Source organism: Bos grunniens, chromosome 19 (assembly GCF_055505025.1).
Source record: "Bos grunniens cultivar Pamir isolate PY7600 chromosome 19, Bosgru_T2T1.0, whole genome shotgun sequence".
In the NCBI taxonomy this organism is placed as follows: domain Eukaryota; kingdom Metazoa; phylum Chordata; class Mammalia; order Artiodactyla; family Bovidae; genus Bos; species Bos grunniens.
In genome coordinates, this window is record NC_141183.1 from 55,915,162 (window position 1) to 55,934,429 (window position 19,268).

Sequence of the window (19,268 nt, forward strand, 5' to 3'; positions counted from 1 at the left end):
AGACCTCGCTGCTCTCTCCTCCCTAGTAGGAGCCCAGGGAGGGAGCCCATTTTCCCCACCGGAGCCATAGTCACCCCAACGGACAGTTTGGGAAACTAAAGCTCTGGCTGTGTGGCTTGCTCACATCACAGTTCTCTTTACTGATTTTATTTAATAAGCAAATGTTAAGGTAGTCCTAGCACCTGGCACGGAGGTCTGGTACACTCTCCTAGGTGCTTGATCCATGTTTGTGAGTGAAGAACTGGCGATGTCCTGAACTGCATGCTAGAAATCATAGAACCGATGTTTACTGAAGATATTCTCTGTCCTAAACGTTTTGCACACTTTCTCTCATACAGTCCTAGAGCCATCCCTGGGAGACAGGAACTAGCACATCTGTTATCAGCATTTTCATTTTATGGATTTGGAAGTTGAGCCTTGCAAGAGGAAACAGTCTTGTCCACAACCGAGGAACATGGCAACCTCAGAGCAGAGAGGTAACCAGGGATCAGGGCTTTAGGACCTCTGCCTGCTTGGATGGCCCAGTCCCGGGCACCTGGTTCCATAGCATGGCATGTCACACTAGCTAATTTGTTCTACTGTAGACACGTGTGCTCCTTGGGGCCAGCACCCTGCCTGTAGCTTCTCCATAGCCCTCAAGAGAGAAGAGACCCAATCAGGGCAGGGGGCAGAGTCCTCCAAAATCAGGATCCTGGGTTCGGCTTTGGTTTGGACTGAATGGATCCCCATGGGGCCCAAGTCCTCTGGACTGTGGGGCCAGGCTGCCTGGATTCAGACTCCAGCCCTGCCACTTACTAACAGGGCCCATCACATAATCTCTCTGGGCCTTGGTTTGCTCATTTGCCAAAAAGGGCATAATAGCAGCACTTACCTTGTACAGATGCTGTGGGGGTTGAATGGGGGGTACGTTTGTGTTGAGGATGTGTGTTCAGTTGCTCAGTCGTGGTCTGACTCTTTGCAACCCTTTGGACTGTGGTCTACTAGGCTGCTCTGTCCATAAGATTTTTCAGACAAGAATACTGGAGTCAGTTGCCAGATTCTTCTCCAGGGGACCTTTCACACCCAGGGATCGAACTTGTCTCTCCTGGCAGGCGGGCTCTGTAGAGGGTGCTGGACACTCACACCTGCTGCATGTTAGTGGTTCTCATTTGAGACCTGGACACCGAATCTGCCGCCCCTTCTTAACTGCACGCCTGTCCCTATACTGGTCATTAAACGTCTGTGGGCCTTACTATGATCTTTTTTCATTGAAAGGAGAGTCATTCCATTAAAAACAAACAATATGCCAACAAACTTGCGCCTTTGAGATCACAGGGGAGGGTGAACATTTGGCTTTCTGCCCGAGCCCCCTTCATGTCGTGTATTCATATATAAATCAACAAGGGATGCCCATATAAGGTCTGGTATTCAACATATTCAGCGTATGGCTGCCTTGGGTGGACATACGCTCACAATTAATGAAACCAGCCGGCTTCTCCGGATGGATATAAATACTCTAGGAAGAGAAACCCAAGACCGAAGGCTCAGGACACCCGTGCTGGCGGCACCAGCTCAGGCTCTTCCTGTGTGTGGTACAGCCTGACCCCATCCTTGGTCCTTCCTGAGGGCTGGGTGAACCCCCCACGGCTGCATTTTTGTCAGGCTTCCCAGGGGTGTCACCAGAGTCTGTGCTGTTGAGTGTGTGCTGTTGAGTTTTCTTTAGAAAGGGCATTGAGAGGTATGAGGGTGGGGCACCCAGGTAGCTCTCATGGTTATCACTCCGTCTCCAAGTATCCACAGAGTACTGGCTGTATCTCTGGGCACTGTGCTAGGTGTGAGGTACTGCTGGGTCCCTGTGTCCAAGGAGCGGGCAGCCTAGTGGGCATCAGCTAGTGGACAGGGAGCACCTCTATGCTGCGTGCTGGGAGGGAGGAGGCCAGGGCACCCAGGGCTTTACGTGGGAGCCAGGGGGCCCTGCTTTGGCCTGGGGACCCCAGAGGACTGCCAAGTTGAGGGGTGAGGAGTGAGCTAGGCAGGGAGAGGGCCTGTTCCTAGCTTGTTCAAGACCCTGACGCTGAGGAAAAGGTGGGGGAAGCACGTGGGGCTGGAGTGAAGGGCTCCCAGGGCAGGGGGCACGCACGGAGGTGAGCCTGCATGGGTCGGAAGGCAGGGCACACGCTGCCCTGATACCTGTGTCAAGGACGTGAGGCTTCATTGCTACCCAACCAGGTTCCTTTTGCCTGGTGCACGCTGAGCCGAGATGCCGAGACTTGCAGCAAAGAGGGGTTATTCGCAAGGCAGTCAAGGGTGGAGATGAGAGAACAAACCTTAAACCCACCACCTTGAAGGCAAGGGGCTCAGGGTCTTTATAGGCTAATGAGTAAAGAAGCAGGGCAGTCTCAGACATGGGGAGTGGTGATTGGAAGAAGGTGGAATAATGTGGTTCTGGCGTATCTACGCCACAGGCCCCTGTGTGTTCTGATGGTGGAGTTTTTGAGCCCCTGATGTCAAAAGATCACTGAGTGGACACACACGTGCTCAACTGAAGGGTTGGTGGTCCTATCTAGTCTTAACCAGCTCAGCCCAAATTAGACACAGCTGGCTCCAAGTTCCTGGAAAAAAAGTTCGGCAATCATCTCATTGTTTAGGCTATGTTCTTCTTGGAGGACATACAGGTCTTAAAACAACTTTGATGAGTGAAGACAGGTGAGATGGATTTAAGCCACGGTTTCAGCCCTCCTTGATTATTCCTCAACCCTGAGGAAGAGAGGCAATGATTGCTCCAGCTATTTCCTGCCGATAAGGGGCTTAGACCCAACAAGGGCTTGAGGGTGAAGAAGGCTTAAACACAGGAGGACAGTCATTCTAGTAGTGTGACAAGTGATTCAGATTTCCTTTAGAAGAGTTTTACCTTACCAACATCACCCCTGCCAAGCTGCAGACGAAGATGATCACCCAAATTTCTTTCTCATAGCTTGCTTCCCTTAGAACTTGAGATCTGTTAGGGGTTCCCTTGCTGACTCAGGAAAGTCAAGGTTCGAATGATCTCGCATGTTTTCTTGCAGTTTTTCGAATGATCTTGCAGTTTTTCTCCCGCAGCATGGTCTCCATATTCCGTTGTGTTCCTTACACGCTCCAGTCCAGCAAGGATGGATGTGGTCTTCTGGATTTTTAATATTCCAAGATTTTAGCCCAGAGGTTCATTGTTTCCTCCTTTAAGAAATTCCTCCTACAGCATATTCTTCTGGAATGGTTGCAAGCTTTTTTGTTTTTGTTTTTTTTTCAAGATTGAAACAGAGGAGACTGCAATATACAAGCCTGCTCTGGTCTGTACTTTATGTCCATTTGTCCAGGTGCAAAGTTTGCGGAGTTCCCTGTGAAAGCTTCAGCTTGGCGCTTCTTTTCCCTGTGTTAGGGCAGCTGCCAGCAGAGTGGCCTGTCTTATTCTCTGTTGTCCCCTTTTCTCCTGAACCTGGTCTCTACTATTAAAAACTTTAAAGGCAGTTTCAGCAAGCTAAGACATAGGCATCCTTTAAGCCCCTCAGTCACCAGAGTAACCATCAGACCCTTGCTCAAAACCCATCAGCTCCCTCCCTCGAACAGGAACTAACATATACCTTTAGATCATATAGTTTGGACACAAAGAAAGGCATCTATAGGAAGGGAAAAGCAAAAACTGTATGGAACCAGCTGAAACCAAGGTGGCAATGAATCTGACCTCCAACAGACCCCGAGTCTTACTCTCTGCTGATTTTACTACATCAGCATAAAAAAATGACACCCCTACTGGTGGCCATGACTGGACAGACCAAAAAGGGGTGGCAGCCCACTCTCTCCCAAGGAACTGATGTGCCTGCCTACCATAATTAGCCTCCCTCCTCTCCCCACTGTTCTTACACCCTCTAAGCAAATCCCTCTTGCTTAAGGTGAGAAGCTGATTTGAGAACCAAACTCCTGCTTTTCCATTCTCTGGGCGTTGTGTAAAGCTTGTGCTGCTCTCATCTTAGCTTCGGTTTTATTTTTGGCTGCATGAGCCTGAATGGAAACAGAACCTTCAGAATCTCAGAAAAAGAACAGAGTAGGGTGCATGTGGTAGACAACACTTCTATCTCTTGCAGTTTCTTCTGTATATTGGGGGTCACTCTGACCGATAAGTCATATTAACTGTCTTTAAATTCTCTGGGACTGCAGCTCTCTGTCTATGTACTGCCTATAGGCTTTAAAGACCCTTTTCTGAAATTCTGAAGGATCTTCGTTTGGTTTCTCTTTTATGTCCTGAACTTTATTAAGGCTTCTTTGTTTTGGTGCCCCTTGACATAATCCTGCAAGAATGCAATGTCTACAGTGTTCAGCTTGAAGCCCAGCATTCCCATCCCAGTTAGGATCTGCTGCTGGTACCGCTGTGCTTGCTGCAGCCTATAGCAGGCTGCCAGGGGTTTCCACATGAAGCCATCAGCCTCCTCCCTAGCTTTATCCAGCACCATTCTATATTCTTCTGAAGTGAAGAGGGTATTTAATGAGTTTTGATTATCTGTTCAGATTCGGTTGTGGGTTGCCCGCCCCCCCAAAAAAATCGAAAAGCTTTCCCGTTTCCTTTGGATCATCTCTATAAGTTGTCATGTTGCTCTTCCAATCAAATTAATTGGAAGTTAATCTGGGTCCACTCCCCTTTTTCAACCCCATCAGCTGGCTAGTCTCAACATTTACACCCCTTCACCCAGTGGGGACTTGCCCTGATGGATCTTGCCCCACCTGAGTCTGGTAGCTCCCTGGTCACATTCAGTGCCCTAGTGGGTATGAGAGGGGAAGACCATTCTTATTTCTCCACAGCCAGGCCTGAGGCTGTGGCTCAGATACTGGCAATGAAAGAGAAGTAACACCTTCGTGTGGGGGAGGAGGAGCCTTTGGAGTGCTCAGCTGGATCAACAGTAGTTCAAACAAGTTTCCTTAGAGTCAAGTGAAGCCAATTTATTTGCCTTCTTTCCTGTTGGACAATAAGATTACATCTTCTTTGCACAGGTTTATTTTGATACAATAACACGACTGTATGTACGACGTTTCATCCCATTTTTCTTCCCATTTACATAATAAATCTAGTTGCAGAGTTCTACTGTAATTTAAGGAGCCATTTTTAGGCCACCTTGCTCCTGAAGATGTTGTGACCATGCAGTGTTACAGAAGATTAATGCCATCTTTTTCTTTACCATGGATGCGTAATCAAAAGTCATTCAACTTGGAGAATACAGCCTAGAGGGCTGCAAGAGGAAACTGGATTAGCACTTCTCCTTGAAACCAAAGGAGCTTTGCTTCTACATGGTAGCAGCAACAAAATCTTTCCAAGAGTTCTTGCTTATAGTCACCAAGAAGCTCAGTCTCCAATAGCCAATTCTTAACAGTTAAGACAATCAGACCTAGACAGACAAGAACCAAACAACACAACCAAGAGCTGGAGTCCTGGTTCTATAGAACCCTAAGCCTTTAACTCAGATATCGATTGCATCACCCTGGGCCTTTAACTCAGATATCGATTGCTTCAGTAGTAGTAACCTTTTATGTTGCCTGCCAACAACCTGGCAGCTGGACCCCAACCCACCTTTTGGTGAGGACTCCGAAAACAATCTAGACATAGGTGCATTTCTTTAACAAAATTACTCTCCAAGAGAATGTCTTCCAAACCTTGAGACCTTCAAAGCCCCAAACCATCTCTTTGCTACAAAGCAAAGCTAAGCAGTGAAGGTCAGTGGCACCTTGCCAGGAAATCTAGGGGCTGGTCCCCAGAACAGATGGACCAGGCAGCTGCTTTTGATACAGGCAAGGGGCCAGCGAACCACGGGCAGAATGTCTGTCTGGTCTTACCTTCTGGCTGCCTTGCCAAATGCTGGGCTGCAGAGGTTTGTAGCAAAGGGAGAGTTTATTTGCAAAGCAGCCAAGCGAGGGGATGAGAGAACAAATCTCCAATCCACCTTCCTGAAGACAAGAGACCCAGGGTATTTGTGGGATAACAAACGGAGAAGCGGGGCGGCGTGAGGTGTGGGGGAGCAGGGGAAGGGTGGCGCGGTGACCATGGTTGGGAGCAGGTGTGACTAGCTCACAGGCTTCTGCGTATGCTAAGGGGGGACCTTCCAGGCCCCTGGTGTCAAAAGGTCACTGAGGTGACACTCACACAGGCCTAGTTGAAGGGTGGGAGGTCCTGCCCAGTCTTAACCAGCTCTGCTTGAATTAGACGCAGCTGACTCCAAGTTCCTGGAAAGTAACTTGAGCAAACATGATGTTGCTTAGGCTACATATTATTGCTGAAGCTCCAATACTTTGGCCACTTGATGCAAAGAGCTGACTCATTGGAAAAGACCCTGATGCTGGGAAAGATTGAGGGTGGGGGCAGGGCGACTGAGGATGAGATGGTTGGATGGCATCACTGACTCAATGGACAGGAGTCTGAGCAAGCTCCAGGAGATGGTAAAGGGCAGGGAGGCCTGGTGTGCTGCAGTCCATGGGGCCACACAGAGTCAGACATGACTAAGCGACTGAACAACTAAAACAAGGCTAGATGTGCTTGGAGGGCATTGCAAGTCTTAAAACAATCTCAGTGAAGGCAGGTGAAATGAGTTTAACCCATGGTTTCAGTGGCAAGGGCTATACAGTACAGCTGAAGGATTTAAGCAAGGCAAATAAGGTAATAAGATTACCGTTAAAAATGATGCTTGTAGCTATGCTGTGGATTGAAGGACTGCTGCTGCTGCTGCTGCTAGGTTGCTTCAGTCGTGTCCGACTTTGTGCGACCCCATAAACGGCAGCCCGCCAGGCTCCCCCGTCCCTGGGATTCTCCAGGCGAGTAACACTGCGGTGGGTTGCCATTTCCTTCTCCAATGCATGAAAGTGAAAAGTGAAAGTGAATTCGCTCGTGTCCAGCTCTTCAAGACCCCATGGACTGCAGCCTACCAGGCTACTCTGTCCATGGGATTTTCCAGGCAAGAGTACTGGAGTGGGGTGCCATTGCCTTCTCCGATGGAAGGACTGGAGAGAAGCAAAGGTGAGCCTGGGAGACCAATTAGAAGACTCCCTAGTTGGATGGGGGAGAGATGTGGGTGCCTGCGGGAGGGTGGGAGGGGCGGGGATGGAGAAGATCACTTCTACAAACATTTAGGTGGTAAAATCGATAGGGCTGGGTTTGGGGAGAAAGAGGAATCACAGCGGACCTCTGGGTTTTGAGTTTGAGCAAAGGAGTGGATGGTGGAAGAGAAATGGGTTTGGGGCAGAACAGATTGCCTGTTCAACTTGGACACATTGAATGTGAGGTTCTGTTGAGACATCCAAGTGGGGAGGAACTGGTAGGGTCTGGAGTCCAGAGTGCAAGCAGATAGTGTTACAGACTGGGAGTCATCAGCCATATAGGTGGGATTTAAAGCCATGGAATGGATGAGGTCACCCAGACAAGTAAGCGGGTCCGGGCTGGAATGGAGAAAGAGAACGGTGCTCAGGGAAGTGGAGGAGACTACAGACAGTGAGGCGGGGCTCCCCTGCAGCTCCATCTGTCATTTGTCTGGGTAACCAGTCTTCGGCAGCAAACCATTTTTGGTACTATTGCTTTGGAGGGCTTCCCCATTGGCTCAGGGGTAAAGACTTGGCTTGCAATGTAGGAGACATGGGTTTGATGTCCTGGGTCAGGGCAATCCCCTGGAGGAGGACCCACTTCACTTACCATCCTTGCCGGGAATCCCATGACAAAGGTGCCTGGTGGGCGATGGTCCATATGGTCACGAAGTCAGACAACAGCTGAAGTGACAGCACGCGTGCATTCCTTTGGAAGAAATAGCTGTGACATAGGCCCTTTCAACCACATGGTAAGAATTTACACTCATTTCTTAATCTTCTCGGGGACCCGCCTAAACCTTGTTGGGATCTTCAAGTCACAAGTCCTTTGCCACTGCTTTGCTTTGCTGAAATTCTTCCCGCCTGATCTTGTTGGAACAAAGACCTCTCTCGGGTGCTCGTTCTGTCTCTTGTGGTACTTGCCCTAGGCAAGGTGGAATTCCTGATCGAGGAAAGGCTGGAGAGGGGTCCCCCTCTCAGCTGGTGGCCTGTCTGACACTTGGGATCAGCTCGTGGTAAAAGCTGCTTTGGGGAGTGGGTACCTCTGGAAGAGCTGACATTTCAATGCATGAGCCAGCCCTTGCGTTCATGCTGTCTCTTATTCTGTCTTTCCCAGTGTATTTGATGTCCTCCGCTGGTGGTGTGGGAGAGGACTTTGAGATAGATGGACACGTCATTGTGTATGCTAAGTTGCTCAGCTGTGTCCACGTCTTCACGACCCTGTGGACTGTAGCCCACCAGGCTCCTCTATCCGTGGGACTTTCCAGGCAAGAATGGGGTTGCCATTTCCTTCTCCAGGGGATCTTATTAAATAAGATGAAATCACAAAGTGATCCATTTATTTTCAATCCTGCTTATGGAAAGAAGAAAATCACAGGATGTTTTAATTTCTTATACTAATCCTTCCTTTCACCAAAAAGTGAGCAGACACGTGGGGCCAGACAGAACCTTGAGTCAGCCCCGCTAGTTAGTGTCATTTGCTTTATTTGCATTGATTTTTATCCCCTCTTCCCCCTTTTTATGGCCCACAATGCTGATTTATTTTCACAGTGGTAGTGCTCTTCCTGTGTATTTCCAGCTCTCTACTTGGTGGGGTTATTTGTTGCCTCAGGGATTCCCTGGTGGTTCAGATGGTAAAGAATACGCTGGCAATGCAGGAGGTTTGATCCCTGGGTGGGGAAGATCCCCCGGAGAAGGCAATGGCAACCCACTCCAGTATTCTTGCCTGGAGAATCCCATGGACAGAAGAGCCTGGTGGGCTACAGTCCATGGGGTTGCAAAGAGTCGGACACAACTGAGCGACTCATTTTCAGCTAAGCTGGGTTATCCTGATTGCTGCAGTAACAATGTAAAACGAACTGTGTGTGTGTGTGTGTGTGTGTGTGTGTGTGTGTGTGTGTGTGTGGCTGCCTGGGCTCTTCATTGCAGTGTGTGGATTTCCCTGGCTTTGGCGTGCAGCATGCAAGCTTATACCCCACTAAGATGTGAGATCTTAATTCCCCAACCAGGGATTGAACCCACATCCCCTGCATTGGAAGGCAGATTTTCAACCACCAGACCACCAGAGAATACGTATTTGAGTAATTTCACAGTTGGAACGACCGAAATAGCTCAGTTGGGAGAACCTTAGACTGAAGATGTAGAGGTCCCTGGTTCAATCCTGGGTTTCAGCAGTGTCTTTTTTCGGGCTTCCCTCATAGGTCAGTCAGTAAAGAATCCACCTGCAATGCAGGAGACCTGGGTTCGATTGCTGGGTCGGGAAGATCCCCTGGAGAAGGAAATGACTACCCACTCCAGTATTCTTGCCTGGAGAATCCCATGGATAGAGGAGCCTGATGGGCTACTGTCCATGGGATCATAGAGAGTCCGACAGGACTGAGCAATTAAACCATCACAGTTGGAACACAGTTACGACAAGTATCTGAAGGTGATAACTTACCTGTGTGGCAAGATTTCGAGAACGATAGATGAGATTATAGGATTTTTTTTTTTTTTTTTAAAGAGGCTGACCTAATTAGTGTGATGAGCTATCCTAATTTTCCTGGGACTGTGTTTCTTGGATGTGGTACTTTCAGTTGTAGAACTGAGGAAGTCCCGGGGAAACTGAGATGAGTTGGTCAGCCTGGTTCTGAGTGAAACAAACTGATTATCTTCTCTCACTGATCTTAATCAAAGTGGGGGCGCTGGCTGGTGCACTCATCGGAGTCTCCAGAGGTTTGGGGTCTGATGAGGGAGTTCGGGGGTTTTTGTCAAACTTCCCCAACCCAAAGAAGTTTAACTCCCTCCCACCAGACAGATGAGGACACTGGAGAGGAGGAGACTGACAGATTTGTTCCCAGCTGCACAGGTTGTAAGCGGCAGATTGGAGAGTAGAACCACGTCTCCTGACTGTCAGTTCTGGTCAGTTTCCCCCCTCCTGTATCCCCTAATCCTAAGGGAAATCAACCCTGAATATTCATTGGAAGGAATGATGCTGAAGCTGAAGCTCCAACACTTTGGCCACCTGATACGAAGAACTGACTCATTAGAAAAGACCCTGATGCTGGGGAAGACTGAAGGCTGGAGGAGAAGGGGACGGCAAAGGATGAGATGATTGGATGGTTCAATAGACATGAATTTGAGTAAGCTCCGGGAATTGGTGACGGACAGGGAAGCCTGGCGTGCTGCAGTCCAGGGGGTCACAAAGAGCTGGACACAACTGAGCAACTGGACTGAACTGGATTCGCAGCTAGAGCTCTTTGCTCTATTCTTCTGTTCCCTTCCCAGCCTGTTTGCTTTCAGATGCCTCTATAGTAACATTAAAACAATGAACAATTAGATGGCATTTGTTAAGTGTGAGACACTGTCCTAAGAGCTTCCTATTAACATACTATATTAACCAGTACTTTAGATTAAATTAATGTGCAGTATAGTAAACATTATTGTTATATAACATATCAATTATAATTGGAAAAGGAAATGGCAGGAAGGAACCTCCAGTATTCTTGTTTGGGAAATCCCATGGACAGAAGAGCCTGGGGGGCTACAGTCCATGGGCTTGCAAGAGTTGGACACAACTTAGTGACTCAGCCACCACCAATGCCATCAATCATAATATATATATATATATATATAAATTGTATAGAATATGGCACCCCACTCCAGTACTCTTGCCTGGAAAATCCCATGGATGGAGGAGCCTGGTGGGCTGCTGTCTATGGGGTCACACAGAGTCAGACACGACTGAAGCGACTTAGCAGCAGCAGTAGCAGCATATTAATATTATAATATTACTGTAATATATTAAATAACATATATATTATAATATATTAATTATATAAAAATAATATTAATCATTGATCTTCAGAACAATCCTATGAGGCAGCTGCTGCTGCTGCTAAGTTGCCTCAGTCGTGTCCGACTCTGTGCGACCCCATAGACGGCAGCCCAAAAGGCTCCTCAGTCCCTGGGATTTTCCAGGCAAGAGTACTGGAGTGGGTTGCCATTGCCTTCTCTGATCCTATGAGGCAGGTATTCTTATTATATCCCTTTTACCCATGAGGAGATGGAGGTATTGCCCAAGGTCATCAATTAGTATGTGGCAGGGGCAGGATTTAGAACCCAGGCTGTCTGGCTCAAGAGGCCATGTGAACAACTGCCAAGCTCCGTGGTGCTCTGTGCTAATGTCCTTTATGAAAGCAGCCCACGATGGGGAGATGGGGCCCAGAGGGTGGAACATGTTTATGGGAAAAGGGTTTAGGTGTAGGCTTCGTGAGAGCTGAGCTTGAATCTTTGTTCCAGCATTCACTTGGAATGCCCAGGCTGTGCTTTAATAGGATGATAATAATAAGAATATCGTATCTGTTTGTCATTTCTCTGCTAGGTCATCATAAAGATCACATACAAGTAAGTCTTTGGGACAGGATTCTGTGAAGAGTAAAGCACAAGACAGATATAGTTAGTTTTGATAAAACAGTGGCATAAAGAGATGCTTGTTAAAGGCATGGTAATGATGGAAAAGCTCAGTGTGAAAAGGCAGTGCGGAGGGCTTGGCAACCCACTTCAGTATTCTTGCTGGGAGCATCTCATGGAGAGGAGCCTGGCGGGCTACAGTCCATGGGGTCACAAAGAGTCAGACACGACTGAAGTGACTTAGCACGCGTGCACCGGCTGACTACAAAAGTTTGGATCGAAAGTCTGGATGGTGGTAACATAACTGGTAAGCACTCAGTCAGTATGTGGAATGGACAAATGAGTGATAAGACCTGGAAATGAGAATGAGCACACGCTGGGCAGGGCCTTGACCTCTTGACTTCTCTGCACCTCCTCTTCCTTCTCTTGTATGCAGTGTGGAGAGGACTGGATGCGTGAGCCCGGGCCGAGTGATCAGCCCAGCGCCCGGCTCCTGGGAATCCCTCGGTCAATATTAGCTATTATGATTAGTGGTGGAAACTGCTTTTTAAAGTGAGCCCACACTCGCCGCCCGGAAGGTGATTGCATTTCTCTGTCTCCACTGAGTGGCGGGAAACTGGTTGGTCAGGAGCTGGGAAGTCTTGCTCTGATTTCAGGATCCCTGTGACTCTCTCTCAAGGCAGAGGAATGTGTTTCAAGACCCCTTGCAGCCGCTCCTGGATCCCAGTCCCTCCTCCACAGTTGAGGATCTTTCCGCCCATCCTTTACCAGCTCGCTGATTCAGGGAAGGGCTGCCAGATACAGGGATGAACTTTCCCCCGGATTCCTTGCTGCCTCCCTTCAGAAGCGAAATGCCGCGGTGCTAACAAAGTGTCTTTCAAGCGACCAGAGGCCCAGACCGTGGGCTGCTGCCTGCCAGCCAGAGAGCTGTTTTCCACCCCCACCCCGTTCTGGGGGCAACGGCAGGCGGTCCCAGCCGCCTCTCCCTCTCCCCTCCGCTCCGTGTTATCTATGGGGATTGGGAAACCTTATCAAAACAGGCCCCATCTGTTCCTGAAGTCGTGGAAGAATACTCGTGTGATAAATTTACAGGGCGCTGGAAGACCCTCTAATTTTCTGGGAAACGACAAGGCCTCTGTGGCCACCTTGTGTAAAATTTCCTCTTTTATCCCCAAGTTACATGCCCTGGACTATTTACTTGGAGTCTGAGGGTATATTTACCATTCAGGCAACATCACAAGGTGTCAAAGAAATCTACTCAGAGTAGGATGTGTTGGGTGTCTTGCCTTTCTAAAAATGACAGTCAGCTATTTTTTTTTTTTTAATACATCTTTTTAGGTGTTATGTTCATAGTGTAAACAGTTCAGGAAGGACGCGGGTAGGGAGTCAAAGTTCAAGTCAGGGCAGACGTCCTGAACAGAAACAAGACTCAATCCAGCAGCTCTGCCAAGACAGAAGCTGGTTAGATATTGGATTCCCTCTGTGCGTTCTTCCTAAGCCGGTTATTGCTCTATCGATCTGCTGCGGGAGCACCTCAAGTATTTGAAGCCTGAGTGCGTCATTCAGAACCAACCCTGGACAGCCACACTGAGGAGAGGATTTGCCAGTAGCTGAAGGAATGCTTTGGGGGAGAGGTGGAAGGACATGGTTTTCCAAATTTAGAACTCACTCACATTTCGTGGGTTCTGACATTAATATTGAACTTGAACATAAAGTCCCTGGCAAGATCCAATTTCCTAATTCAAAACAAGCTGCTCAGGGAGCCCACCAAGGTGCCTGGGAAGTGCTCTGTCTCTTACAAGACAGCCCGTTGGAGGATTCAAGCGTGAAGTCGCCGGGACCCCGTTGATCCCGTTTCCCTTACAATCCATGTGGCTTTTAGACTGAAGCAGCTGTGGGGTGTGCAAAGGAGCAGAAAGCACTGGAAAACAGCGCTTCTGAAGTTTTGCGGACCTGAGGACATTTGAAAATTAGTCTGAATCCTTCCGCCAGGTCTGCACAGTCCATGAATCTTGCAGACTTTGTTTTTGGTCTGATGACAGATCCTCAAGAGGAGCCGTTGGAGAACAGAGTAGGTGTGGCCTTCTCCCACCCCTGGGGACACAAGAACAGCCTCTCTGGGGCCCTGCTGCCTGTTTTTATCACAAGGCGCGTCCCCAGGAATGGCTCTGTCTGGTCTCATACCCACTCTCCGCTGGGCTGGAAGGCACACTGCTGCCTTGCAGTGACTTTGGCCCTGACCTTGGGGTTCCCACAGCCTCGGGGTTGGGACTGAGTGATCCCATAGGTCTCAGCCCCTATAATTTTTCAGAATTCTCTCACCAGCTTATCACCTCTTGGCTTCAGATCTCTCAGCAGCAGCTCTGCAAGCAGAGATTCAAGCTCATGGTCCTCAGCGGGCCCCCCGGCCCCTCCTGGCCTCACCCTGCCCGCCTCTCTCCCCAGAGTCGTCTTCATCTCCGCACACCTGATGCTCCCGCCCTGCTGAGCCACTTCTGTCGCTTCTAGCTCCCCGTGCCCTCTCTGGCTTCTCTGTCCTCTCCACTTGTCCTACTTGAAATGTCCTGATCTGATCTGTCTCTTCCAGGAGTCTTTCCTGCAACCCAGCCCTCTCTGGACACCTTGAGCTCACCCTGCTGCCGCATGCCGCTTCCTGCACTGTCACCCTCCCTTCCTGTGAGTCGGAGCACTTCATCTTCACCAGGTTCTGGGGGGCCGGCTGCCCCCGGGATGTGTCAGGGTAGGGAGTGAGGACTGGACCATCCCTGCAGGGGGCCGTGCCGATCGCTGGGCTTTGGGGAAGTGGAGCGTTCCCGGGGGCAAACCAGGAAGACAGTGGAAGGCTGTAGCGTGTCAGGCCTACAGCGTCACCACATCCATAACATTGCCGCTGGGATTATGTTTCCTACGGATAACTAGTAAAGGGGCTTGGGCTTTGTGCTCAGTGGCTCAAGGCCATATTGGGATGACACTTAATGAACAAGCACGGGGACAGGATCAAGAGGAAGAAAGAAGAATCTGCATAAATTGTGAGGAAGGAGCCTGGATTCATGGAGGTTGTGAAACTGGGGATTTGTACTATGGGTAATGCTTGTCTATCTTTCCACTGAACTGTAAGTTCCTTGGGGGTGTGAAGTGTGGATTATTCATCTCCAGATGCCCAGGGCCCAACTTAATACCTCGTGTATAGCACACAGGGCTCAGTGAATACTTATTGGGTGTATGGGTGGATGGATGGAGGAATGAATGGAGGGATGAAAGGAAGGAAGGATGGATAAGTGGATGGATGGATAAGTGGATGGATGGATGGAAGGGTGGATAAATGGATGGATGGATAAATGGATGGATGGATAAATGGATGGATGCATGGAAGGATGGATAAATGGATGGATGGATGGTTAGTTTTTCTAAGGAGGCAGCCTGCAGTCATCTGCCTTAGGTGCCCTTTCTTATCCTGCCCTGCTCCCTTCCTCAGCCGGCTGCCTTGGACTCATCCTTCATAACACAGCATCTAGGGCTCAGGGAGCAGTATAAGCAAAGGCCTGGAAGTAAGAGGGGGCAAGGCCAGTTGGGAAACCGTAGGAAGGTGTGTGTGCTTGGAAAGCACATTTCAAAGGAGAGAGCAGGGGTGGGTGACGCAACTGGAGACTTAATCAGGGGTAAGATTCTCGAGAGTCCCTTGGATTGCAAGGAGATCAAACCAGTTAACCCTAAAGGAAATCAACCTTGAATAGTCATTGGAAGGACTGAAGCTGAAGTTCCAGTACTTTGGCCACCTGATGCCAAGAGCCAACTCATTGGAAAATACCCTGATGCTAGGAAAGATTGAGGGCAGGAGGAGAGATGGTTGGATAGCATCACTGACTCAATGTACATGAGTTTGAACAAACTCTGGGAGGCTGTGAAGGACAGGGAAGCCTGGTGGGCTGCAGTCCTTGGGGTTACAGAGAGTCACTGAGGGTGGTCTTTCTGAATCATCAATTCTGCTTGCAGCACAGCAGGTAAAAGTCACTTTGTACTTCGTGTATTTCTGAGCAACTGAACGACAACAGACTATTAAAGGACTCCATCTCTGGCTCTTTGCCTGAGAGCAGTGGGACCTGTTGAAGTGTTCTGTGCAACATCATGGACAATCGCATTCCACTTTTTTTGTCTACCCCACTTTTCAAGCAATGCTTAGAACTTCTGTGCCAGGAACACCCTGGAGCAGAACTGTGACCCAGGCTGTCAGCTGTTTCACCGGGAAGCACACCAGGCCTGGACTCAGACGGCCTGAATTTCTTTTGAGGCTCACTCTTGCGGTTGCCAGCTGAGTGACACAGTCCCTTTCCCTTGCGCCTCAGTCTCCTCACCTGTGAAATGAATAAAATAGAACGTGCCCAGGGCTGGCTTCATGGACGTGTAGCTTGTGCAGTAACACAGGATTCCATCCTTGCAAGGATCCTGGCCTTGGCTTAATGCTGTGCCGCCACCGTATTGAAATTCTTATTAATTTTTAAAGAGGCCCATATTTTCATTTTGCACTGGGGCTCACAAATTATTTAGTTGGTCCTGAATCTACCTCACAGGGATGGTGTGAGAATAAAATAAGATCCAGTATGTGAAAAGTCTTTCCTGGGTTTTCTGGCTCTGTGGCTCAGCTTGCAGGATTTTAGTTCCCCAACCAGGGAAGTCCTATGAAAGGTCTTAAAAGGCAATAAAGCCCTCAGCAAATCTTAGGCCTTACTGATATCATCCAGAGTGATGTGATGATTCTGTTTATCCATCCTCCTGTGTGCCAGGTGCTGGGGACCAAAAGATGATGGGACCCAGTCATTCTCTCCAAGGAGCTCTAGGCTATTTAGTAAAGGGCAAAGCTGGAACTTGAACCATGTCTTCAGTCCTCAGTCCAGGCCTCCTCTACAGTAAGCCATTTGCTTCACTGTTCTTTTAGAGCCCTAGAGCCCAAGCTATCTTCCCGGTCTTCATGGTGCCTGGAATAGCATTTTGTACATACAAAGTGCGTTAGCCATTCAGTCATATCAGACTCTTTGCCACCGCTTGGACTGTAGCCTGCCAGGCTCCTCCATCTATGGAATTCCCTGGGCAAGAATACTTGAGGGAGTAGTCATTCCCCTTTCCAGGGTATTTTCCTGACCCAGGCATCAAATCTGTGTCTCCTGCATTAGCAGGTGGATTCTTTACCACTGAGCTGTCAAAGTGAAAGTGAAAGTCACTTAGTCATGTCCGACTCTTTGTGACCCCACGGACCATACAATCCATGGAATTCTCCAGGCCAGAATACTAGAGTGGAAACCTTTCCCTTCTCCAGGGGATTTTCCCAAAACAGAGATTGAACTCAGGTCTCCCACATTGCAGGCAGATTCTTTACCAGCTGAGTCACAAAGGAAGCCCAAGAATACTGAAGTGGGTAGCTTATCCCTTCTCTAGGGGATCTTTCCGACCCAGGAATTAAACCAGAGTCTCCTGCATTGGCAGGCCGATTCTTTACCACTGAGCCATCAAGGTGCCCAGTAAATGTTTATTCAATTAATTAATACATTTGAGACAGTGACATGATTTTGTTCCAAGCATCCTTGCTTAAATGTCCTTTAAGACTTTCTGTTACTTTCAGGATAAACCCCAAACTCCTTGTCTTGGCACAAGGCCCCTGTGGTCTGGCTCCTTCCTCCATCTCCAGCCTCCTCTGCTGATGGGCCTCCACCCTCTGATGGACACTCCGGCTTCTTTCAGTCACTCACATCTGCCACGCTCTGCCTCCCCAGGACCTTGGCACTTGCTGTGCTTTGCTCTTCTCTGTTGCCTGGTTATCCCCAGCTCATGGGTCACGTTGCTTCCTAAGCTCGACTTTCTCGGAGAGGCTTTTGCTTACCTCACCAGCCAGACCTGCCTCCTCCGGACGGTCCCTCACAGCCCCGCAAGCTGCCCCACGCTTCCTGCAGGCACAACCGTGGATTCCGTAGGGTTTTGTCAATGGCGGCCTATCTTGGGTGCTAGCCAGCCGCGTGTGGCTTTGTCCCCTGCAGTATTCCCGGGGATTGGTGCAGTGCCTGTCACAGAGTGGGAGCTCAGTAAAGTTTGGTGAGCGTGTGAAGAAGCACGTAGTGTTCGTGAAGGTTATACCTGGGTGTTGGGGGGGTGGGTCTCTCCAGCACCACAGGCCAGGGACGTATGACAGAAAAACGATGTCACGGGCCCCTCACACTGTCTGCATTATGTGTCCACTGTACAGATGGTGAGGTCGAGGCTCAGGAAGGTTAAGTGATGTCCCCAAGTTCACCAGTCTTGTCAGGGGCAGTCTGGGCCTGAGGCCAGAGCTGGTTAACATGGACATCTAGGCTTTCTTTCACCACCTCCTGCAGCTCTTAGGTTTTCCCCAATATGCCTTTCCCCAACCAAGTGTCCCGTAGGCCTGTGCTACATACATGTGAGCTGTGACATGTGACACATGGAACAAACGTGGGCCAGACTGTCACAGGTCCGGGGACCAGTCCCAGCTGTAGTCTTAATCTCAGAGTTACCCTGAGCCAGTCAGGCTTACTCTGTGAACTTCTATTTCCCAGCTACAAGGCTGAGGATTGGACCCCCGCGGTGAGTGTCTCTTCCTGGCACTGACTCTGGACCCACGCGGTTCTGTGGCACTCTGCCTGCCCCGTGCCCCACTCTGCTGCCTTTCTTCCTGCTCCCTGAACAAGGCAACCTCCTTTCTGCCCTGAGGCTTTGGTGCCTGCTGGGCCCTCTGCCTGGAGCATCCTCCTTGCATCTTCACTGGCCGGCTGGCTCCTGGGCGCAAAAGTTTCAGCTTAAGTGTCACAGAGAGGCTTTGCCCACCCACCTGAGCTAGCATTAGGGCCCCACAGCACTCACTCCACTGCCTGGTTTGCTGCATTTCACTTGTCACCATTTGAAAAAAAAATTGTATATATGCGTGTATGCGTGCTAAATTGCTTCAGTTGCGTCCGACTCTTTGCAACCCCATGGACTGTAGCCCACCAGGCTTCTCTGTCCATGGGATTCTCCAGGCAAGAAAACTGGAGTGGGTTGCTATTTCCTTCATCTTCCCGACCCATATATATATGTGTGTGTGTATATGGGTGTATATATGTATATATATATGTATGTATGTATGTATGCTGCTAAGTCACTTCAGTCGTGTCCGACTCTGTGCGACCCCATAGATGACAACCTACCAGGCTCCCCCGTCCCTGGGATTTTCCAGGCAAGAACACTGGAGTGGGTTGCCATTTCCTTTTCCAATGCATGAAAGTGAAAAGTGAAAGTGAAGTCGCTCAGTCGTGTCCGACCCTCAGCGACCCCATGGACTGCAGCCTACCAGGCTCCGTCCACGGGGTTTTCCAGGCAAGAGTACTGGAGTGGGGTGCCACTGCCTTCTCCATATGTATGTATGTATATATATAAGTATATATATATTCACACACATATATACATTTTAATCTATTTATGATAAATATTAAAGTTCTCTCTCCATATCTACCTATCTATGTATCTATCTGTCTATCTGTGGTCATTCCTTTGCTTGCGAGTCTCCTGTCACTCGGACGTGATGGGGAGCAGGGCAGTGGGCTGTCTCATTCATGGCTGCACTTCTAGCTCTTGAGAGAAACACAGTGAATATTGACTGAAAGCATGGAAGGGTCAGCTGAATGAGTGAGTGACTAGTTCTCAAGAGCACCAAGGGGAGGGGTGTAGCAGGGAAACAAGGTCGGGCACAATGAGGACCACAGTCCTCAGAAGCCCAGCGCCCACCCTGCAGCTCACGGAGCAGTGGGCACGGTACATAGTCATCA

The 19,268-nt window shown here is 49.3% G+C and overlaps 1 long non-coding RNA gene across 2 annotated transcripts; it reads left to right on the forward strand.

Moving 5' to 3' along the window:
- The first annotated feature begins 225 nt into the window (after positions 1-225).
- Positions 226-18,320, forward strand: LOC147352758 (uncharacterized). Of its 2 annotated transcripts, XR_015148357.1 has the most exons (4): positions 226-7,009; positions 7,707-7,820; positions 14,048-14,136; positions 17,075-18,320. It is a non-coding gene; the product is annotated as an uncharacterized LOC147352758 (long non-coding RNA). The 2 variants fall into 2 exon arrangements; XR_015148356.1 differs by lacking the exon at positions 17,075-18,320 and having other exon boundaries at positions 5,730-7,009; positions 14,048-16,065.
- Positions 18,321-19,268: the final 948 nt, after the last annotated feature.